This window comes from Hemicordylus capensis, chromosome 3, assembly GCF_027244095.1.
Source record: "Hemicordylus capensis ecotype Gifberg chromosome 3, rHemCap1.1.pri, whole genome shotgun sequence".
Lineage (NCBI taxonomy): Eukaryota > Metazoa > Chordata > Lepidosauria > Squamata > Cordylidae > Hemicordylus > Hemicordylus capensis.
In genome coordinates, this window is record NC_069659.1 from 73,710,100 (window position 1) to 73,729,602 (window position 19,503).

Here is a 19,503-nt window from a genome sequence, read left to right on the forward strand (position 1 = left end):
AGAACTAACAAGCATGTCTCCGCAGGCATAGTACCCTAAACACCGTGGGAGTACAAGGCAGTTGTGATAATTAAAGTATGTGATGTTTAGACCTAAAATGGTAAGTGTTTTCAAGTGGATTTGTGGTGGGGAGGGAACAGCATTTGGCAAAGAAGTGAAAGTTGATGTGAGCTCATATAATGTGACGTGTTGTTCTTCCATTTAGGTGTTATTTGAAGAAGTAATATACAGTTACGAAACAGAAAACCCTTGTTTAAAAACAATAATACAAGGCAGTATCCAGAAAATCTGTAATAATATTGTACTTGTTTGTTATACTGTACGTTATTTATATTGTACATTGTTTGGGATATTGTACATTGTTTGGTCCCTAAAACGCATGGTTGGATTACTTATATTATCTCCACCTTGAACAAAATGAGAATGAGAATGCTTTACTGAAAATGAGAATGCATTATGTCATGATGAAAAGTTTTCTCCCTATTGGATTCAACTGGCATTGAACTCCATCAGTTGACTATCAGGACTACAAGATCAATTATAATAAATCTAAAATTATGTGCTTTAAAAATAAACCAAGGATATTTACATGGACCTTGGATGGACACAAATTAGAACAGGTCAATCAAATAAAATATCTTGGGGTGGTTTTTCAACAAAATGCTGGGAAAGCGGCACATATGAGAATGGTAGCTGACTCAGCAAAACGCAGTGTGGTGGCAATTAACAGATTTTTCAGAACGCAGGGAGCAGGTTTCATTCCTGCGGCTTTAAAACTGTATTCAGCAAAGGTTATCCCTCAGCTCTTATACGGGATCCAACTGGGACCTTATGCGAACTTTGACATGCTAGAAAGAATTCAATCCGGCTTTTTGAGAGCTATCTTTGGGACTACAAGATCCACCTCAAATGTAACACTGCGCATGCAGGCCGGCCTCATAAAGATCGAATCTCGTGCCTGGCTTTTAATTATTTACTTTTGGTTGAGAGTCCACCTACGCCCTGTGGGCCTAATTCCTCAGTTTCTATCGTTAAACCCACAACCGCAGTGGTGCACTGTAGTTAGTAAAAAGCTTTTTGCTTTAGGAATAGACCCTGAACAACTGCTGGAGTTAGACTTGTCAAATGCTAAAAGAATAGTAAAACAGCGTTTGACAGATATCGAATTGCAAAATAACCGGGCCTCTTTGACAGAATTCTATAAAGGAGTAAGAACTAGATGGGATCTTTCACCAGCAAATTATTTGTCCCATATTACACTCAGCAAATTCCGGTGGGCATTTACAAGGGCAAGAACAAATTCTTTTCCCTCTGCATTATTAGCCGGGAGATACAGTGGTGTTCCCTTGGAAGAACGCTACTGCAAATGCGGCAGTGGGGAAATAGAATCTATTGAGCGTATTCTATTATCCTGTAAATTACATAGGCAACCGAGGGAGCACTTAATTTTACCTCTGGTCTGTAAACAGACAGATCGATCTGCTGAACAACTTGTTAAATTCTTACTTTCTGATGAAAATGTTTTAAATTTTAACTCCGTAGCCAAATTTTGTTATATTGCTTTTAAGATGTATAATGAGAACCTATAGAGTTTTCTATAAATTGTTCTGCTGTTTGCATGCATGGATTGTTTGGTCTAGGACCGTAAATAAAACTTGAGTTGACTTGACTTGACTTGACAAGATAAGAACTGTTTACACCCAAGTGCCTAACTGAACTATACATTGGAATTCTTGATTATATTTTTATGCACTTTGTTATATCAAGTGGGAATGTTACTTTAGCTCTGATATGTCTAAAATATATAAGAATTAGGGGGGATTAGTCTATGTCTTGAGCATTTCTCTTTTAATATATTTAATCACGTTGTGTTATTCATTTATCTGTGAATTTCTATAGACAGCAATTGAGTATACCCTTTGGGCATAGCAGAGCAATCATTGACAAGGTTTAACATAGACTTCTTGCAGGAGGAGTGAGAACTCACTTCTTCCAGACATTATCTGTTAGTGGGTTAGATTTTAGCATTTAGCTCACTCAGGCATTGCCTTTGTGTTTCTTTGAGTACCCATTTCACAATACAATGCTGGATTGCCTCTTCCTTCACAGAGAAGTTAGCAGAGGCAGTCATGAGACCTGGGTGTCAATTCACCTTGAGTTCAGGCATTAATTGATCTCTTAATAAAATGGAATCAGACACAGGCCTGAATTCCATATAATTCTGGTTTGGTACCTCTGGGTTGAATGTTGGGGTCAGGGGGTCCCCAGCAATGCCCAGCCCTATAGATGGGCAAGGGAATTGCCATTTTGTTTCCCCAGCATGTGATGGGGCCATCCAATGGGAGGAGAGGAGCAGCTGCATATGTGGCCGGCTCCCTTCGCTCATTCTCAGTTGCTCTCGGATGAAACATCCACCTGCTCATCCCGTTCCAGTGAGGGTTTTCCTGCCGCCATTTGGGGGGCTAAGTAGGAATTGTTTGGGTCATACCTGATTGGCTTTGGTGGTGGCCTTTTTTCATCTACTTCTCACTGATTCTCCTGGTAGAGTCTTGTTGTTTAGGATGTTTGGTCACTTTGTGTAAGAGTGTGTGTTCTTGTAGGTAGTTCCATATTGGTGTTTGACTGGAGGAATGATTGTGAGTGGGATGCCAAGGAACACGTTTTGCAAATCCTGCAGGTTGTGCAGCCCTTGGGCTGGGTTGTGCCCATGACTCAGTGCTTTGCAGCTGGGGTCAGGTGGGGCAGGCTGGCCTCCCCTTAGTGGGCATAAACCTTGCAGTTGTGGTGATGTCCAGACCTGGAGCTGGGCCAAATCAACACCCAGTCCTTCACGCTGTTCTGGGCAGCTTTCCTTATGAGGCTGACCCTCATGGGCGGTACCCACACTCCATTTGGTATGTTCCTTCTTGCAGGTTATTTGTAAATCTAGTTAATAAAGTGGCCCTAGTTCTTCCAATTTATTCAGGTCCTGTGTGCAATTAGGATGTGCAATTAGAACTCCTAAGAATACAAAAAAAATTAAACTCCCTCCCCCCCACAGCATATTTATTTATGTATTTATTTTATTTAAAATATTTCTATACAACCCAAAACTTGCGTCTCTGGGCGGTTTACAATTAATATCATTTAAAACATTAAATCAATTAATAATAAAAATCATTTAAAAGATCAAAAAAATTTAAAATCCAGTATTAAAATTATTTAAAGCTATAAATCTAATTAAAGGCCTGGGTGAATAAGTGTGTCTTTAGTGCCTGTTTAGAAGTTGCCATATTCTAGTGTAAAAAGTACTACTATTACTAGTAATAGTAATTAATAGTAAAAAGTACTACTATTACTATTTGTATACTGCTTTTCAACAAAAATTTCCAAAGCAGTTTACATAGCAAAATAAATAAATATGTTGGTTCTCTGTCCCCAAAGTATCACAATACAAAAAGAAACATAAGGTAGACAACAGCAGCAGCCAAGGGAGGGATGCTGTGCTGAGGATTGATAGGGCCAGTTGTTCTCCCCTTGCTAAATATAAGAGACTCGCCACTTTGAAAAGTGCATCTTTGCTCAGTTAGCAGGGGTAATAAGATTGTTGCAGATTATCTCAGTTTAAAACAAATGTACCTTCTATGGCTGTTAATTTCTATGTCCGTTTATATACAACATTAGAACAACTGTAAAACCTTGACCTAGTGAAATAAGTGGGGACACTGAAGAACATGACAGGGAATGGTATAGGATAATTTCCTGGTGGAAATGCCTTTCTCAGTCTGTGTGGACAATTCTGCATGCTGACATTTGCAAGTTCTTCTTTGTACAAAATTTGCGAGTGTAGACTTAAATTTGATGGTAGGTCACTGCTCTGAATTAGTTTGGTTTGTGTTCCCTTTGTAGTTATCAAAGGAACAAGGATTCCTCTTGAAACTTCCAACATTTCTGAAGAATGTGTTCAAAAGATGTTATGGCATTCCCAAGAGCTTATTTTGAAGATATTTTCCTGCAGGGTAAGCAGGTGCGAGAAGCAGAGCAGACAAGACCTTTGCAGTACTGTGTCAGATGTTTTAGTATATAAAAGTATATTAAAACTGGGGTAGATAGTAAAAAGCTGTTCTCACACTGTAAATTGCACATCATCAGAAAATTAATAACAAAATTAATTAGTGTTAGTGTCAACTTAAGTCTCTTATCCTGCAAATCTGGTGGGAAAATACATTCAGACTATATCAAGGGCTAAATGTATAGTTCCATAATTATGTTCACTGATTTTTTTTATTTTTTTTAATCACCAAGGGCAGCACCTGCTGGAGGCTGGAATGCTGGGTAGAGCAGAGATAGCAAAGAAAAGAGGCTGCTTAACCTTTTACATGTCAGCTGTTTTCTTCTAAAAATCACTCACCCTAGCTAAGTTTATTCCAGCAGATAAAAAGAGCGACCAATCTCTTTCCCGCAGTAGTAGGGAAATGGCTTTGGAAATGTGATTTTGAGTAGACCAATGAATGGCAGGCAAAGGTCTATGTCACCCCTTTTGCCACCATCTTCTCCACTGGTCCTCATCAAGATTTCAGCTTTCCATAGGCATTTTATCTTGGGGGAGGGGGGGAGATTCAGGAAAAAGTATCATGTAAACTACATGTGTAACATGTAGTTTGGTCCTGAGAACATTACATACAATTCATGTTTTCCAGAAATGAATTAATCAGAGCTTAAGTCCAAATTATGATGTATAAAATGCTTGGCTAACTGGCTATAGTTTTATTTAAGAGCACACTAAGGGTAGTCTATTGCACATTTAGGAGCATGCACAAGATTCAGTGGTCATTCTAGCATTACTCAGAAAGGGAATATTGTTTCATATGATCTGACACTGAAGTCCAGACCAAAACCCTGATCACTGACACAACTGCTGAATTTTAAAATGCAAACTAAGGTTTGTATTTGGCGTGGTAAAATAGGATCATAAACTATTACATTTATTGCATCAGTATTACACACAGGAAGAGCCTGCAGTTTATTGGAAGGCTGTATTTGTATAAAATGTACACACAGACCACCCAGTTGATATATATTTGCTAACAATAATTAGTATGAACAAGATATAATAATAGCTGCACATTTCAATATTTTATCAGCTTTAATTCTTCACAGACTGTATCCCTATTAGACAGACATTAGACAGACATTAGGTAAAGGTAAAGTGTGCTGTTGGGTCAGTGTCAACTCCTGGCAACTACAGAGCCCCGTGGTTGTCTTTGGTAGAATACAGGAGGGGTTTACCATAGCCATCTCCCGCGCAGTATGAGATGATGCCTTTCAGCATCTCCCCATATCGCCTCTGCCCGATATAAGTGTTTCCCATAGTATATATAAGTGTTTCCCATACCAGCATGGATTTGAACTGGCAACCTCTGGCTTGCTAGTAAAGTCATTTCCCACTGCACCATTAGATGGCTTAGAACACTCAGAAATATATAGTTACAGCACCAAAAGCGGATAGGAAATCTCATCCCAGCGTGGTCACACACATCCTGGACCTCATTATTCATAGTTCTAGGGCATTTTTGTGAAAAGATGGGAGAGATGTTTTCATTATCGGCAGCCTGTAACTGCCAATCACGGAAGTGCCTGCCATCACCTTCTAGTGTTAGTCTCTTCAGACAAATGCTCTAAGCAAATGCTGCAAGCATGAGCAGCATGGGAAGGAGAATGAGGAAAATGATTGCGCTTCTGCGGCGGGACTTTTGTTCCTGCTTTGGATTATATACTGTCCTTTTAAACGCATTTCTGAAGAGAGCTAAGAAAGTAAAAGCTATACCATTTTGGGTTTTTAAAATCAGAATTGTTTACTGCTCCTCCATACATTTGTTAAACAAAGTAAAGTAGATGGTGGAAATTCAGATCATGCATCTTACCTTAATTTCAGAGTGGGGTCTGGAAAGCCTTACAATGGTAGAAGCAAGAGAGATCTGGGTTCTAAAATATTTTTACAAGGGTTCTGTCTTGCTGTGGGTGAAATTCACAGCAAGCTTTTTAAAATATGTCAGTTGATCAATCCAGGCTAAGTAAGGAAGGGAAAGAAAGTTTTTTTTAATTTACTTTGGGTAATGCGTTATTATCCCATTTTTAAAAAAAACATTCTGGAAAGAGAATATGGTGGGCAGCATACCTTTGGTATGCTGCCCACATAAACAGAACACTAGAAGATAAGACAATATGAACCTCACGCACCCTTGCTACAAATCTGCTATGCTAACCCCTGTACTAGAGGCTATCTTCTGCACCTTTTGTCACATACCTGTTTTCTACAACTGAGAAATGTTAGAGATGCTTTGAGCAATATCATTTTTGCCTTGTTTTTGTAATCCTGGAGCACTTTTGCTATCATAGAACTGTAAGTAGCTACCTCCGTTGGTTGTGCTATTGGATGGCATGTTTGTAGATAATGTGTAGACTGCCACCAGTCTGATCGCACATAGTCCCTTCAGTGGTGGTGATGGGGGTGCACTTGGTTCTTACTTTCCCCCCTACGTAGCTAATATCACCCATAACTCCTCTCACCACAAAAACTACATAAAGGGAATAGCTGTCTCTAGATAATTTTAAGGCATGCTCAAATATATACTATATTATGCTTTAAAATTAGGCATTCTCTGTATGCCTTTTAATTTCTGAAGGTTGGTTCTCTGTTATGCAATCTCCATGCCAATATCACACCCCTTTTGAAATATTTGAGTTTGGCTTGGGGATATTCTGTGCAATTTGGACTATTCATGTGGTAAAGCCTGGAACAGAACTATGACCATCGATAAAAATTTCCATCAGCTTCCGTGGCAGATGATAGTGGTATAACATCAGAATAAGACCAGAGTTATTACAACTGAGACGGGGGACTTGCAGAACAATATTCATGAACTCTATCTCTGGAGTCTGGAGACTTTAACTCATATATTGTTGAAGAGGTTAAGGAAATAATACAGTATAATGCTTTATTTTTTAGTCTACTAAAATTGTTCCATCCCATATATTGTTAGTTGTAGCTGTTCTGATAACTTTCATATTATTTATGTGTCATTTATACTTTTAATTCTCATATCCTGCTAAACGTTATAACTTCTATTTATATGTGAGTAGAAACAAAAATACATTTTCATTTTCACTTTAAATTTTTATTAAATTATCTTTACCCATTTATATACTTCCTACTCCCTTTTAATTGACAGCAGTTAATGGAACAGTCTTCATGAACATTAATAATGTTACCATTAAATGATACTGACTCTGAGCAAGATATCTTCAAGTATATTCTTTAGGTTACCTCTGTGAACATTACATTGACCATGCAATGTTTATTAGAAATTGGCACTATTAAAATAATTAATAGCCTAATTATATTTAGTGCTCTTTAATAGGTACATTGCACTTAATTGCTGTACAAGAATATTGCTCTATTTAAGAACTCTGTAACACACACTAAACTGGGCAAGAATTGAAGGAAAAATACTAAATTTGTGTATTAAATCTCACTAGTAGATATTTAGGGACTCTAAATGTTACTTTCAGTTAAACCTTCATTACTTGCTTCCATCCTTACAGGTGTTTTGGTGAAGCTATGCCTTGAATGTATATTTTAAGTGTATTGTACATCGTTCTAGGGAAGTATGTTCAGGCGTTGATATTATTCCCATTAAAGTTAATGGGGTTTCAGTGACCTTATCTTGTGTGGTATGGGAGATGCTGAGATATTTTTATGAGACACGCTCCAGCAAATAGGCAGACAGGGCTTGTATCATCGGCACCATTTTCTGCATTTCATATATCATCTTCTTGCAACACCTGTCTCTTATTCCCATGCTACTATCTTTGTAACTTTAATAAATACTGATGTGTTGAAAATAGCAGAATAACTAGCATGTATATCTGACACACTGGAAGAACCTTTTTCACAGTGTCAGTCCTATGTGTCTCTGCAGCTGTATATTGGTTACCTAGGAAATAAGTGTAGCATGGGAATGAATTGGCTGTGCTGCCAGAAAGAATGCCAAAAGTCACTGGCTGTCTGGAATAGTACTACACAGATTCATAATTCTGATACATAATAAACATGTTTGATAATCCTGAAGGTATTAATCTCTAATGAACAAAATGGCTTATGTTAACCTCAGCAACATCTTAGTAAATGGACAAGTGTGTCATTCTATACTGTACGCCTGTTGCAATGCCCATTGGTTACAAAGTGGTAAATTAATACAGTTCTTTAAAGAAAGGTAGAATGTGATCCCTTCAGCCACTCTTTAAGGAGCCTCCCCACCATATTCTGATTAGCTTTAGTTTCCAAGCAATCTTCAAAAGGCAGCACAATGTACAACATATTACAGATGGCTAATCTAGTAGTTATCAGAGTGTGTGTTACGTAGACTAGATTCTTTGTCATGAAGAAGACTCAGCCGGTGTATGACATGACTACAGCACAAAGAAAATACACAGTATAACTGAGTATAATCAGCTTATCAATTTGGCACTGTATTCTAAAACTCTGCATGATGCAAAGAATAATGTTACAACAAGGAATCTTACTGGCGGAAAAGTGGCCTACAGTTTTTAGGATAAATAAGCTGTGCCAAGCACCACCTTCTAAACCAAACAGGAAGAAGCAGAATCAATATATAGCAACTCTTTGAGAACACTGAGAAGGATTCCATGGTACAGAAGGTTGCTAAAAAGTCCAAAAGAATCAACAAGGGCACACTGTCTCTGTTTCCCAGCAAAAGTAATACCTTAGCATGTCCAGGGTAGTTTCAGCTCCCAAACCAGGGCTGAAATTATATTGAAGTCTTAAGACTATATTTTAGTCTTAACCAACCTAAATAATAAACCTAGAACTGACCAGCAAGCATCTACACTTGCTGGTCAGTTGCCCAGTTGCCCAAGAGTTGCCCATGTTGCCCAAGAAAGTTAAAGTCTGGTCTGTAATTACCTGGATCTAAAGGACCCAGAAAGGGTTTATTTAAGAATGGTTGCACAATGGTTTATTTCAAAGCTTACCATTTCTTTCTTTGAATCCTTTTTTCAAATAATCATTTACCACTCTAATTGTAGACTCAGCAAGTAGCTAAAGTCAACCAAAAAAGGCAGCAATCAAAAAGAAAGTTCATTAGACAGCACCAAAGACCTTGATCTTAGCTCCCAATTATAATGGTAACTAATCAAAGCCACTGGGGCTATTCTTACGATCACAAAAATCGGGCTAGGAAAATCCTAGCCCGATTTTTGTTATTGTAAGAACCACCGGGCTCGCAGCTGATCCCGGTGGTTCTGGAGCAGCTAACCCGCTCCTGTAGCCCGCCCCTTAGCTCGGGTTTGCAAAGCAAGTGCTCCACAAACCCAGGCTATCTGCTCGTGAGTAGGCGCGGCTCCACACCGTGGCTACTCGCGAGTAGACCCCCAGCCCGGAGGCTTAAAAGCAGCCTCCCAGCTTGGTGGTCTCCCCAGTATGCCCTGCGTGCTCGCGCAGGGCATACTGGGGCTTCCAGGGGCCATGCAGCCCCCAAGCTCCCCAGCCCCCGCTGGCTGCGTCTCAAAGCCGGCCATCGTGTGGGCGGCCGATCCGGCTGTCCAGGGCTCCCTGCCCGCTCGTGAGCGGGGAGAACGGGCTTAGCCCGCTCTTCCCACTCACCCGTTAAAACCAGGTCTCCCTGATCGAGAGACCCAGTCCACTGTGCTAAAAGGCCAAGAACACCTCTATCACAGGCACCATTATTAACAAGGAGTAAAGATTAGAATGAATATTAAAAATTTAATAATAATTCTGTCTTGTCCAGTCTTTCTGTCGTAGGGAAACATGTTAAATTATTAAAGTAGGGAAACAATTTAAATTATATGATGATCAACATGCAAGCTTGAATCCAATTATAATTATTCAGTTGCTATAAGCCACTGGGAGACTTTGGTAGTGAGAGGGAGGGGAAAACAGGCTGAATCATCCCTCATTGCACTATGTTGATAGTGTGGTGCATTGGGAGAGTTCCCCACTTGGTTCTATGGAAGCTCGGGCTGCCAGCAACCTGAGCTTCCACACAACCGGGTGGTGAGGTAGGAGGGTACACACATGAGCTTCTACTTTTAGCCTGGGTAGAAAATCTGGGCTACCTGGCGGAATCTTGATTCCAGTGGTTCTTATGACCAACCCTACCCTAGCACTCCCGTACCAGGGCTGCTGGTTATAAGAATGACCTCTATATGTATTTAAGAAAATGTATTATCTTTTTAATAATTATGAATATTTATTGAACAATGAATAAATGATAATTGTAACAATAATTGTAATAAATATTGTAATGAACAATAACAGTAATAAGAATATATTCTGAAGACAAACAAGATTTTCTAGTTTTCATTGACACTACAAAAGTTCACAGCTCTTTTCAAGGAAGCAGATTTGGGCTAGATATTAGGGAGTATTTCCTAATTGTAAGACCTGATTGACTCTAAAACAATGTATCTTGCACAGTGGCTCTTCTTCCGTAAATATATTTGTACAGTGACTGGGCAGCCATTTGTCAGGGACACTCACTCCTATGAGCACAGAATTGTACTAGAAGACTTCCAAGGTTCCTTCTAACTCTAAAATTATATGATTCTGGTAGTTAACTACACGAATATAATAGTGTAGATTGGTGTGTGATAAAAATTTTCATCCATTGGGGGAAGGATATTTTTCAGTATTTTTTAAGTATGTCTACAGAAATTCCCTCATACTGCCAAACTACTGGGATTTGATCTATAATATGCAAGGTTATAATTGGTTTTGGTGTACATATCTGTTGTATTATTTTTATGCCTGTATTTTATATCTCTGTGTGTGTGTGTGTGTGTGTGTGTGTATGTGTGTGTATAAGCTTGATGTTTTATTGCCTTTTTATTGTATGTTTTAACTTTTGTAAACCGCCTTGGGGTTGTCTTTTAATGAAAGGTGGTATATAAATGCAACAATAAATAAATAGCTATTTAACAATAATAGGCACGATTCAGCTCACTGTATATGTGTGAGTGCTTGGATATACAGATGTGAGGTTGTGTCCCAGACTGCTCTCAGGCTCTGGAACATGGGATGGTAAGCCATGATCACAATAAGGTCTTAGACAAACACTCTCTATGTTGTGGCTTCAAACGGGGGTCTCTGTAGGTCTAGAGGGAGGCCAGTACCACTACCCCCCTCCGCCGATTGAGCCAGTTCCCATTGAATTCAGTGGAGCATACTGTCAGGGAGAAAGCTATAGGATTGCTGGCTTTGCCCGTCATTCTCCAGAAAAAGTCCTGTGGACACCCATGGCTACAAAGGTATTCATTTTCCTTCTGTGTCCTTTTGTGGACTTCTTCCAGCTGGATCTCCATGCAGTTGCAGCAGGAACAATCTGCACAAGCCAATTTGAGCCTGACATTTCTGCACCATTGCTTGGTGAACGGCATAATGGTTTGCATGGCTGTGTTGAGGAAGAAAAGCTCCATGTGCATATTGTGTTTGGGAAATATGTGGTGGTCATCACATAGTTCAGATTTTATTTGCACACAGAGCAGTCTAAACATTGCCCTTAACATATCACGTGCTGTTTTTTACATTAACATATGTAGCTCATTCTCATTCACACCATTGTTCCATCCATGTCAATATTGTCTACACTGGCAGCAGCTTTCAAGGGTTTCAGAAGAGGATCTCTCTCAGTAATATCTGGGGATAACCGAAACATTTTGTAATGCCTGGTCAAGGAAACTAAGGACATTTTTTCCTAAGGCAAAGGAAAGGAAAGAAAGGAGTAAGTTTACTTTTTAGATATTTGAAAATACATGGCAACAGCCTCTTCAGCACTTTTCTGGGAACTCATAATGTAAACATTTATTTATAGATTTCTATTCTCGGAAAACACATCTGTGGATGATCCCAAGATTGGGAGCAATTGCTACATTCCAAATGATGTCAGTAAACTGAAGAACTGGATAGCCAACAACAAAATTAAATTCAACAGGGACACGTGAAAGGTGTTGCACAGAGAAAAGAAGAGCCTATAAAAATAATGAACAAGATGAAGAGTAGTCAGCCAAGCAGCAGTACTCCTGAGTAAAATAAAGGAGTTTTAGTTTACAGCAAAATGACTTGTCAACAATGTGATGCTGTTACTTTGATGCAGTTTTGGTTGTATCAGTGGTCCCAATTTCAAAAGCTTCAGAACTGACATTACATCCCTTTTGAATGTCAGTTTCTGGGCACCACAGGAAAGAAGATTAAGAGACAGGAAGATAGGTAGTAATGTTAAGCATCTGGAGGAAAAAAGAGAGAAAACAGCTCATTAAATCCACCAACTACAAGTTCACCCCGTGACAGCCATTCATATTTAGGGAAGAAAGTAAGAAGAAAAATCTTCAGATTCCAACAATGTGGAGATAAACCTATGCATGAGGACTCTAGTGTTTTGGGAGGATTCATACTTTGGACATACCCAAATGTATTTTAGTTTTATTTTGTCTCATTGAACTTTGTGGAAGTAACTGAAAATTTACTCTGCTCCTTTAAGTATGTGGGACCTCATCACATCATTTGCAAAGCAGCACCTTGGGTTCAATTTACTGGCCATGCTAGATTGTGAAAGTATAAACCCAGCAATTTTTCTATTCTGTGGCCAACATTTTCACTAATTATGTAGAGGTGCTGCATGCAAAATACCTCCACAATGTTTAGAAATCTAGAGGGAGGTACTGTAGACATACTTTTAAAAATACCACCTAGAAACTTTTATACTGGATGGTATACAAATATGTTAAATAAATATGTTAAATAAATAAAATAAACAGAAAACAATGTAAATTAGTGACATTATTTTATAGAAAATAACATGTTCAACATTATTATTATTATTATTTTATTAAAGATTATATATTTACAAGATTAAATATGATTTGTTTCTTTTTCACTACATTACATCCTCATTCAGGATGATGCTTCAAGTGAATTCTCAAGTTACTTTTTCTGAACAAGATTTATTTCCAAATCATAATCAGTTTTCTTACAAATATGTATATGTTGATACATATATTGGTCATTGAAAATGAAATGAGACTTCCACATTCCATCTTTTTTCAGTTCACATACTGGAATATCAGTCACAGTGCTGTGAAATGTAATGTGAACATGGATTATTCAAGATATGTTGACATTTAGATTTGTTTAGGGTACATCCTCCTGTCGCCTGCTGCTTCACAAAAATGATTCTCATAGGAACATAGGAAACTGCCATATACTGAGTCAGACCATTGGTCTATCTAGCTCAGTATTGTCTTCACAGACTGGCAGCGGCTTCTCCAAGGTTGCAGGCAGGAATCTCTCTCAGCCCTATCTTGGAGAAGCCAGGGAGGGAACTTGAAACCTTTTGCTCTTCCCAGAGCAGCTTCATCCCCTGGGGGGAATATCTTGCAGTGCTCACACATCAAGTCTCCCATTCAGATGCAACCAGGGCAGATCCTGCTTAGCTATGGGGACAAGTCATGCTTGCTACCACAAGACCAGCTCTCCTCTCCAAGGAGAGGATATGATATGGAGGATCCTCCATATCAACTAAAATAATAATGAAACAAAACAGTGCAGAAAAGGAATTTGTTTTAAAATATAGTATCTATATGTATTTCCTCACAAGCAAAAGACTTTTATATTGTATACAGCAGGATCTCGTTACTCAAGGATCCAGCATCTGTGGTTTTGCATATCCGCGGTCAGGTAATTGGCACCCAATTATAGTATACACAAGAAAAAACAGGTTTAATGGGGTCAAATCCATGTATCTGTGGATCAAGGGTGGTCAGAAATGACCTCTGAGGTAATTTCTGGCTGCCATTTTGTGCTCAGAAGCCATTTTTTGGATCATTTTCTAAAGCTGGGGGGAACATGAGTTTTTGTAGAGAAAAAGTGGAATTGAGTCTCTTGGTGGGCATTGCTGGACTGTTGGAGACCCATAGAACACGGTAAGACACTTTACCTGGCTTTTTCTGTGTGTTTTTTCCTGGGATTTTTTCACTATTTTTTTGCCTCTTAGGAACCTAACTCCCGGATTTGCATTGCCCTAATGCTTCAGTATTAATGCTTGCGTTATCCGTGAAAATAGCTGAGAAAGGAACACCCACAAATATCAAGGTTTCTTGAATATATTCTGTATGTGTGTGTGTGTGTATATGTGTATAATGTGTGTGTATATATTTGACAAAAGCAAAATTAATTTATTTTAAAAGGAATAGGAATATAAAAGTTTAAAAATTTTCAGTGGAATCCTAAATGAATCAATGGATCAAATAACATAATACAAAGAAGGGAAGCTTGCCTGGCCTCTGCACCATTCTGCTAATCATAGTTTAAGCCAATATAATCATCTTTATCCTCTTGTAACACAACAGCTGTAACCTAAAATTCAGTGTTTCATTTGCTCACTCTAGCAGCACTTTATCCTGGAAACTAGCTGGCATTTAGGTCCCTGCCAAACTCTTAGAGCTCCTTTGAGTATGTGGGCTTGGAATTTCATAGTGCCTCTAAGTATAGCAAAAACAAAAGTATCTTTTTATTGTCACAGCCTCCTCCAGTAATTAATGATGCTAGCCTGTCATCCCGCCAGATATCAATTGTACTCAAATATAAAATTGCACTTTTTCATCAAGAGTGCTGAAAAAAATGTGCTATTTTAAGTCTAGACTGAAGAGTCTTAAATGTATGTCTATAAAACAGGCAACATTTGTGCCACAATAGCAAGGATATAATATGAACCTTTCTGTTTTCAGCAACTGTAGAAAGGAAAACGTCACAACATGCATTTTACTACAGCAATATATACTATGCTTACTTACCAACTAACCAGTTTTTACATAATGGTAAACAGGAGATCAGAAAATAATTCTGTTTTCTACTTAGCAACTCATGTCAGAACCTTTATTTCCCTTCAATTATCTGCATCATTTAGTTAACCCATACTCACATTTGCTTGTTCCACATCTATTTTTTACTCTCAGTTATATATCCCTTTGTGAGCACTATATGAAAGATTTTTTCAAATATAAAATGCCACACAATCGTAAAGTTTCTAGGACAAATTCCTGTCTTCCTGATCATACAATTGTGCTTATTTTGTCTCTCTATGCTTGTTTCACAACTCCAGATACAATCTTAACTGGTGGATTTGGTGGCCTGTTTGTATGCAAAGCCAGATAATGTGAAAAACTCCTCTCTCCTGAAGTTTTGTGACTCTACTAAATATTTTATGATGTGGTTATACAATGCTTACCAAAAGAGCTACTAGCTATAATAGTAATCTATGAATATCAATAACACTATATGCATAAAAACTTTGAAGTATAAATAAGTGATGCATTAGGATGCAGGAAATTGTAACAGGTACTTCAGCTAAAATTTTCTAGGAGCTCTAAATACACACTGATATGGAGATCAAATTGATCTTATAACTATTCTTTTCTCAGTAAAACTGAAGAAAGTTTTACACCTTTTCAAAACCAAAATGTTGCTATTTGGTAAAGGTTGTGAAGGTGCTGCCACACTTCAAATTACGCCCTGAATTATGTGAAATAACCAAGAGACCTTAATTATGTGAAAATTACAGGGGAAAGGCACCATGTGGTGATACTTTTTTGTGAGAAAATGTTTAAACTAATCCTTACTTGATCAGTCATTGATAACCAGAGGTTCAGTGAGAACAGAAGCCTCTTGAAAATTACCCTTTTTGTATAGATGCTAATTGGAACTTATGGACTAGCCCTGACAAATTTCTCATTAAAGTTGAAGGCAACCTTACTTCATCTTCCAATGCAAGAATCTATCCTCCAGTTCAGCATGTTATCCTTGACTGACCCTATGCTGCCACACAGTGTCACAAGATAAAAGCTAACTTGCTGTGCACAGTTAATGAATTCCCTTTCTGCAAGCCTTTTATAAAACTACTTTGCACTAGTACAATAAGTCGAGTATACGCTAATGTAATGTAAACATCTAGAAAAGATAAAAGCCATGAAATTTGTTGGTAGGCAATCTGTCAAAGTAACAGATACATATCTGCTATTTATTTCCCAATGTACAAACAACAGCTCTAGTATGTTTTTCTTTTTCTGCTTGTTACTTATGAGAGAGAGACAGAGAGACTCCAAGGTACCACTGTCCTTTGTACTCTATTGATATATTGCCAACTTCTAAGGAAGTAGGTGAATAATAGGCACTAAGGCACAGACTGTCCACAATCCCCTACTAAGGATGAGGAGCCATCTGAGGGGATGTTGGAAGGTACCACAAGGCATGCCTACAAATCTTAATTTGGTGATGGGAGAAGCCCAAATCTTCCCACACAGGATGAAGAACCACCAAAGAAGCAGAAAACAAATATGCTTTGCAGTCACTGAATGCTCAAACAAAAGTTCCAGAAGGAGGTTCTTCTGCCATCCTCAACAGGGCACAGCAATAAAAATGAAAATTTGGTGGGAGAATGGTGAGAAAAAGAATTGAGAGAAGGGAGGGGATAAAAATCATTTACACGCAAGACACAGGCTGTATAAAGAGAAAGGGGGAATAAACTGCCAAACACAAGAACAGAGAGAGGATGTGAAAAAACAAAAAGAAACTTTAACAAAAATAAAAGAAGAAACTCAAATATCATGAAAGCAGCAAAATATACTGTTTCAAACAAGAAAAACGTTCTGACAAAATGTGTTTGCTTAGACAAAAAAATAAAAACCTTTACAAGAATGCTGTCTGTCAACTGAAGATGTAGAAGGAGAACATAGCAGGTCATTACTTTTCCAGATACCAATCGTTCTTAGAAATGCATCACACATTTTATTCTTTTAAACAGGGAATATGAATTACACATGAATTCTATTCTGCAAAATATTTTAGATATAAGAAAACTAGGATTTTTAAAAGTCTTTTAAACATATACATTTTAAAGTTTCTTTAGAGAACATCAGACAATATAATGATGCCCTTTCATTTATATCATTTTAAACATTTTTGAAATTTTGTAAGTCATTTTTGTTCAACAGTCTGTCCAGTCCCATCCAATGGAACAGAGTCCATAAGGTTGGGAGCTAAGGAAGCAAGGCAGGATCGATCAGGATAGCACCACATGGACAGGTTGGTGGGATACATTGATCTGACAACAGCCAAATACCTCTGAGCTCAATCTACCCTGGCTGGACTAAATCTGCTTGCTTGAAGGGCAGCAGCCTTAAAAGGGACAGCCCTCCAACCTGGAGTCTGGCATCATCTTCTTCTCCAGTTTATCCTGCCTTGCCTGTCACTGGCACTGACATGCAGATACCAGGGAGGGTGATGGAGGAGAACAGGCAGCTCCTCCAGGGGCTCAGGTTCCAAGCATGTTGCTGCGGTGGGATAGTAGTTCAGGCTGCATGGGTGTTGTCTCAAGGGGTTCATCACTGTCCCTAAGCTGGTGTAAGGACCTGGGGCCAGGTTCAGAGATGGACCCACCTCTTCAGTCACTAGTTAGGGCAGATGCCAGTACACAATCCACTGTATCAAGGCACTGCAGTCAGCCTACATAATTACTCCCACTTATTATTGATTAAAATTGGGCAGTTCACCCACCATCTTTCTAATATAATTTCCTCACTGCTTACCCAAGGCTCTTCCAATCCAATATTCCCAAGACCATTCCAACATTTTCCTGCCCATCAGTTTTCTCCTGTCCCAAATAAATAAATAAATACATACATACATACATACATACATACATACATACTAAAGAAGAAATCCCAAAGAAAACAGTTCTTCCAAGACCCTCCCAACATTACATTTCACCTTACTGCTGTACAGTACTCCATTAATGGTATGTCCCTTCCTCACCAATATAACATGTAATACTATGTTACAATATTACAATATTTCACATCTGACATGACATTTTTGTCGTGGGTCCCCATTTGTAAGCAATAGTTGCAAAAGAATGAAACTGCTTTGGAACAGAGCTTTCCATTTTCTTGAGATAAACAGACTTTTCTACGACAAGAGGCCACTATGTCCTCACATTTCAGTTCTTGTATAAATATATCATTTTGTGACCAGGGCAACAAAGCGGGGGAGGGATCCCTTCCGCTCTCTTTTTCTGTTTGATTTCTCTTTTATCCCCCTATAGTGTTCCAGGGAATTGATATGGTGCAAGATTCAGTTCCAAACATATGTTTTTCTCTGTATTTGGATACCCATAAAACTATACAGTCAAAGAGCAACTTTATACTGTTCCCCTTTCCCTACATCTGCACTCCATTGAACATTGAAAATGATTTCCTTCATCTTGCTATATGACACCTAAGGCCAAGTTAATCCCTGCTGTAAGTTACTGGAGTTGCACCATAAGAGTGTATTTTGGCTGTTGCAGCTTGTACTCTGAACCCTTGGAAACAGGCAGCAGTGACAGCAGATGATGATGATGATGTATTTATGATTAATACCAGTGCTTTTCAGTCCAAAAGTGGTAGGAACACAAGTCTCGAGAAACACTTGTGTTTAAAGTAATTCAGGAATTCAGAGTTTAGCTTCAAGTAAGCAGCTAGGCCTCAACAGAAAGCCTCAGAAAAGGGCAGGCTTCACTCATGTTAGAGCAAGCTATTCTTGAGATGTGTCACATGATTATACTTCTACCATAAATAAGAGCCAGTCTGCAACAAGGAGAATCAAAATGAGATCTCGCAGCAGTTGGTGACACCACCAGGAGAGGAATGTTAGCAGAGTTCTGTTTAATCCTCTGCATTATCAAACTCACTAGTGAGCAATTCAGTGATAACACTTACTTTTATTATTGCACTTTTTAAACTTCCTTTCTTCCATTGATCCCTATACAGCTCACAGCAAATATGAAAACATTATAATCCCAGAGGTTTAACCTCTAGGGACTGAGGAGCTGGCTGAAATCAGAAGTCCAGTACACGTATGTGCAGATTAAAATTTCCCCAAAACAGCAAGTTAAAAACAATAATTAAAAGTACATACTAAAATTGGAGCACAGGAGTAAGCAATAAATACAGTTACAACTAAAACTGCACTAAGGTTCTCTCACCCCCCCCCCCAAGACTTTGTTGAATAGGACAGCCTTCACTCTTTTACAGAAGGCTGTAAATCAGGCCTGCTCAAATTCGGCCCTCCTGCAGATGTTGGCCTACAATTCCCATAATCCCTGGCTATTGGCTGCTGTGGCTGAGAATTATGGAAGTTGTAGTCCAAAAACAGCTGGGGGGCCTAAGTTGAGCAGGCCTGCTGTAAATGAAGAAGGGAGGTGACAGAGTGGGACTCAACAGGCAGAAAGTTCCATAATCTGGGTCCAAAAATAACCCTGTCCCCCATGCACACCAATCAGCCCCTACTTCTCCCATCATATTAGTAAAATATATTTGAGCACAATCTTCAGTTTTGTACTTATTTTCTCCTTAACTTGGTTCTTAAACACAATTTCCCTTAAGCTTGGATAA

The 19,503-nt window shown here is 38.6% G+C and overlaps 1 protein-coding gene across 1 annotated transcript in view; it reads left to right on the forward strand.

Moving 5' to 3' along the window:
* ROBO1 (roundabout guidance receptor 1) overlaps positions 1-19,503 on the forward strand; it is a 927,259-nt gene that overhangs the window by 183,767 nt on the left and 723,989 nt on the right.